Source organism: Hippocampus bargibanti, linkage group LG01 (genome assembly GCF_051943395.1).
Source record: "Hippocampus bargibanti isolate YZ-2025 linkage group LG01, ASM5194339v1, whole genome shotgun sequence".
Lineage (NCBI taxonomy): Eukaryota > Metazoa > Chordata > Actinopteri > Syngnathiformes > Syngnathidae > Hippocampus > Hippocampus bargibanti.
The window spans coordinates 24,645,633-24,651,632 of record NC_142734.1 but is presented as its reverse complement, the minus strand read 5'-3'; positions in this window follow the sequence as shown (position 1 = coordinate 24,651,632).

Below are 6,000 nucleotides of genomic sequence, written 5' to 3'. Positions count from 1 at the left end.
GAAAGAGCATGTCCAAGGAATATACACATTTTTTTCACAAAATTAATATCCACAGCTTTAGCAACGGTAGCAGTATTTGTCTGAGTTTTTAGAAAGGTATATCTTGTTTTGTATTGGTATTAAAATTTGAAAATTTTTTCCCCCTGTAAATTTAGCTATATGACACGATTTCAACTTTACATTTGAGAATGGAAATCTTCACAGTCTGCAACGTTTATGTTTGTTCTGTTGTTCTGAACTCTCATCGACGTGTATTGGACGATAAAGTCCAAAATAAATATGAAATTGCAAAATGACGTGACGGTGTTGCGTTGATGCTCGTCTTCGACCACGCAGGTGTACTGGTGCTCTCCAAATCCAAATCAGGCAGGGACCTGGATCAGGATTCTTTGGCAGATGAGGGGGAGTCAGGATGTGATAATCACAATCACAAGCATAATCATCATCATCATCATCATCATCATCATCATCATCATCATCATCATCATCATCATCGTCTCTCTCTCTCTCTTGGCAGTTCATCAAAGTCGATGACATAGCTTCCATTCTTATGTGGGGTATTGGACAGTGGACTCACTCCCATCTTCATGAAGTGCTTCGAGCGGCTAGTTATGAAACACATCAAGGCTGCCCTCCCCCCCAACCATGACCACTTCCAGTTTGCATATCGGCCCAACCGCTCTACCGATGATGCCATCTCCACTGCTTTCCACACAGCGCTCACCCACCTGGAGACCAGAGACTCCTACCTCAGAATGCTGTTCATCGACTTCAGCTCAGCATTCAACACACGACTGTGGTGGGCCTCATCAACAACGACGAGGACACAGCCTACAGGGACGAGGTCAGCCGCCTGGCCACGTGGTGCAAGGACAACAATCTCCGTCTGAATGTGGAGAAGACGAAGGAGATTGTTGTGGACTTCAGGAGAGTGCGCCCCTGCATGCTCCACTAACCATCGACGGTGCTGCAGTGGAGAGAGTGAGCAGCACCATGTTCCTGGGAGTGCACATATCCGAAGACCTGTCCTGGAGCCACAACACGGCATCAATCACCAAGAGATCCCACTAGCGCATGTACTTCCTCCGCAAGCTTAAAAGAGTTGGAGCCCCGACCCCCATCACGACCTCCTTCTACCGCGGTACCATCGAGAGCATCCTGACCAGCTGTATCACCGTGTGGTACGGCGCCTGCACCGTGTCCTGCCATAAGACTCTGCAGCCAGTGACGTGCGGTGAGGTTCATGGCTGGTGAGGCACTGACGTCATCGATGACGTCACCACTCGTCTCTACTTCGTATTTGAATGGTAAATGTGAAAATTCAGCGATTTTGAAAAAAATCCTAAAACGGTGAAGTTAAATACATCTAACTGTTTAATTTATTTTTTCATTTGATATTTCCATGACAGCTTTCCATGATGGCATGTGAGGCACTGCCTCACCTGCCTCCACTGACTGCACGTCACTGCTGGTGAGGCACTGACATCATCAGTCAGATTTACAAACATATGACCCTACAGAGCAGCTTATTCACCATTTGCTTGGCAACAGTTAACGTGTTTTCCTTAAAATTTAATTTCTACATTTTTTCCATATACAAACTCTAGCATTGAAAAAACACATAAAACATCATTATCATCTTACCTTTACTTATAAATGAAGTCCATGTGCCGCTCCTTCTGAAGAAAAGAATCCATAACTTGTTGGTAGAAGTGCTCCTTTTCTTTCTTCAGTTTGAAAAGTCTCTCCATCTCAATGGAGATCACTGCCAGTGAAGAAAGTCGTACTTCATCCATCCTGTTACGACTCTATGTTTTCAGTCTTTTCAGCGTTGAGAATGACCGCTCCACCGACGCTGTAGTGGCTGGAATAGTGAGCACGAGCTGGAGCAACTTTGCCGCCTCAGGAACAGTTGTGATGAGATCCTTCTGGGCCAAAAAGCTGAGAAGCTGTCCAGGAGATTTACATTCATCACTCACTGTTTGTGAGCGATATAGTCCAACGAGATCCGCCTTTAGTTTCACAAAATCAAAGAATTTGGCATACTTTGATAGGCTCTGAAGTTTTGTATCATCAAATTGTTGCGACATTTCACTGAATTTCGCGCAGTCTACCAAACCAAGGAAAGCCAGCTCACCAAAATGATCAAACCTGTCCTTCACTTGACAGTTAACATTGTCCAGAATGTCACAAAACACTCGTTTTCGTTCACATCTAACTGAATGTCTGTCTCCACTCTCTTTTAATCCTAGTGCGCTACATTTCTGCTCAAATCGGTCACAGAAACTGTCAAACTTCAGTCTCATGCGCTCGAGAGCTGCAACAGAGTCGCGGATGCGTGCACGACAATATTCAATGTCCATTACTTTGTTTTGCAGCACTCTGAAAAGTGCATCAGTTTCATTGAAAATATCCTCATACACCATAAGGAGAAAGCAGGTTGATGCTTTTGAGAGCCACCGTTCATATCCTGCTGCCATCATCAGTGTGTCATTATCCCAGTTGTCCGCAATTTCCATAATTACATGGAATAAGGCGCGCAGATCATTTTGGTACATGCTTATTGTCTGGAGCTGCCTGGAGTTAGAGCTCCATCTCGTAGGTGCTGCTCTGGGTAAGCGGCGCTTGACAACATCATCCAGTAAGTGAGTGCGCTTTGTGGACTTGTTGAAAAATGAAGCTAGTCCCTCAGCTGTTTTAAAAAACGTGCGACATTCTGGCATGCACTTTGCTGAATGCATGAGCACCAAGTTCAGCTTGTGTGCATAACAGTGCGTAAACATGGCTTCGGGCACTTTTTCTTTAACTTTAGCTTGCACGCCATTGAGCTCTGAGGCCATTACAGCGGCACCATCATATGTCTGAGCGATAAGCTTGTCAGTACAGTTATATACTTCTCCAACACTCCCAGGACGTACTTGGCAATGGCAGGAGCGCGTCTGTCCTCACTCGCGTCATCAAAACCAAAAAACGCCTCCTTCACCTCACAGCCTGCTTCAGATGAAACCACATACCGTAATATGACTGAAATCTGAGCATGGTTTGTGACATCTGTTGTCTCGTCTACTTCTACAGCAACAAATGGGGCTGCACCGATCTCCTTTTTAATATCATTCCTTATGGCATCGTCTATTGCTTCGATTAAATCGTTCTATATTCTGTTTGACAAGCCAGAAAATACAGTGGATGTCTCCAAATGTCGAGCTAGCCGGTCATCTTTCTCAGCAAAAGCATGCAATAATTCAACAAAGTTGCCACGATTAGCAGAGCCCACACTTCCATTTCCACGAAATGCCAACTGTTATTTGGCGAGGAAGCAGGTGGCATTGATTAGATCTTTTAAAATCTCTCTGTTCTCCTTTACCTTAGCATTGTGGATGCTAATGTTGAGCCTTCGCTGTTCGTCCAAAGCCAAGTCTATCCTGGACATCCCAAACGTTTTAAGCGCGATTTGACTTTCGATGTGCGTGGTCGACCGCTCATGTTTAATGAGGCTTCTTTGCAAATTCGTCAAGTCACAATATCCCATTTGAGTCCAGATATTGTCATAAGTTGAGAACAGAAGGCAGGAAAAGCAGAAAAGGTGGTTTCTTGCTGGACATCCACACAGCCAGCCTTTTCGTGTGTACCAGTCCGTATTAAATGACCGATTCTTCTCTCCTGTTGTCTGTAGCATACCTAACTCCGGCGTTGGTCTTCCTTTAATAATGATCTCCTGCTTCGACTGAAAGTCCAATGTGGAAAATTTCCTGAGTTTCGACACGTAATCTTCCATCTTGAAAATGAGGATGGAAAATATGGACAGATGCTAACTGTTGTTAACTGCTTACTGTAGCTTGCTACCACTAATTCTATTATCCTTAGGCCACAGCGTTGTAATGTCTGGGATCACCAGCGACCCCTAGCATGAGGCAGGAAAACTGCGTGCCTCACCGAATGCCTCTTCGCTGGCGTTTTATGATCACTCAATAGCTCAGCACAAGAAACAAACACGTTACACACATACTGTTGTTGATGAAAAAAAAACAGCACTGTACATTATATACACCAGCGAAGCTATGTAAATTTAGCTGTGGTTGAACATTTTAATAAACATACCGACATACAGAGAGACAGCAATACCATCCCACGGCATAACTGTTGCGCAATCCATGGTGAGGCTCAGAGGGCAGCTGCCTCACCGCATGTCTCTTCTCAGTATTTGAACGGAAATTCCGCGATTTTAAGAAAAATTAACATCCAAAATGGTAACTTTAAATGGAAATTATCTGTAAAGCACACATTACTAAATACAATCATTTAATGTATTTTTTTTCTTTACATAATGACAGGTGAGGCACTGCCTCCCCTGCCTCTAGTGACTGCACGTCACTGTCTGCAGCGCATCGTGAGGACAGCTGAGAAGATCATCGGTGTCTCTCTCCCCCCCCTTCAGGACATCTACAACACCCGCCTCACCCGCAGAGCCATCAGGATCGCTGGCGATCCCACACACCCCTCCCACAGCCTCTTCAGCCTGCTGCCATCGGGTAGGAGACTGCAGAGTCTCTGAGCCAAGACCAGCAGGCTCAAGGACAGTTTTTGCCACCAGGCAGTCAGGAGACTCAACTCCCTCCCAGCCCTGCCCAGCCTGCCCCTTCCCACTGCCACACTCGCCGAACTCTGAGTACACGCTACACGCTGTACGATCATCCTGAACTCTATTTTTTTGTTCTTTCTCATTTTTTTCTGCAATACCTCACTTCAACCCTTTCTTGTTGTTTGTTTTTGCAATTACGACATTACGTCACTTTATGTACGTCACTTCCTCACTTTACATATGTCACTACCTCACTTTACATACGTCACTGCCTCACTTTCCAGACGACACTACCTCACTTTACATACAGAAATTACAAGTATTGTCTGTTGTCAATTGTATGTCTTTTAGCCACGTTATAAGTGCCTTGCATGTCTTGCACGCTGGGTTCGAGAGGACATTAATTTCATTTGTGCTGTTTGTCATGCATATTAGCACGTTTGACAATAAGGCTGACTTTGACTTTGACTTAATAATAATCATAATTTTAATAATCATACTAATCCTAATCATAATAATAATACTGAAAAGTGACCTTGAAGGCTTTGAAAGGCGCTTATAAATTAAATGTATTATTCTTTTTCTTTCGGCTTTTCCCTTCAAGGGGTCGCCACAGCAAATCAGTGTCCTCCATCTTTAGAGGTTTGATCTGCTTGTTTGTTTTGGCCAAGCTTTTACGTCAGATGCCCTTCCTGACACAACCCTCTGTATTTATTATTATTATTAATTCATTTATAAGCGCCTTTCAAAACTCTCAAGGTCACTTTACAGTCACAGGATACGTTTTTCTGCGGGTGAGCAGAGCCACACAGTTCTCAAACAGACAAATATAGCCAGCTAGCTAATGGATAGCTAATAAATAGTTAATAGATAGCCAGATAGCCAACAGCTAGCCAATTAGACAACTAACTTCTTCTTCGTTAATTCATTTATTTATCTCATCTCATTTTCCGTACCGCTTATTCCTCATTAGGGTCGCGGGGGTTGCTGGAACCTATCTCAGCTGTCTTCGGGCACGAGGCGGGGGACACCCTGAATTGGTTGCCAGCCAATCGCAGGGCACACAAAGACATACAACAGTCACTCTCACACTCACACCTAGGGACAATTTGGATTGGTCAATCTGCCTGCCATGCATGTTTTTTGGAGTGTGGGAGGAAACCGGAGGACCCGGAGAAAACCCACGCGGGTCCGGGGAGAACATGCAAACTCCACACAGGGAGGGACCGCGACACGAACCGGCGACCTCTGCACTGTGAAGCCGGTGTGCTAACCACTCGGCTACCGAGCCGCCCTCATTTATTTATTTGTTCATTTATTTTTAATACTGTGCAGAGATGACCCCATCAAAATGAGAAAGCCTTTAGTAGTCCCACAATGGGGAAATTTGCAATCTACAGTAGCAATATTGAAAGAGGGTG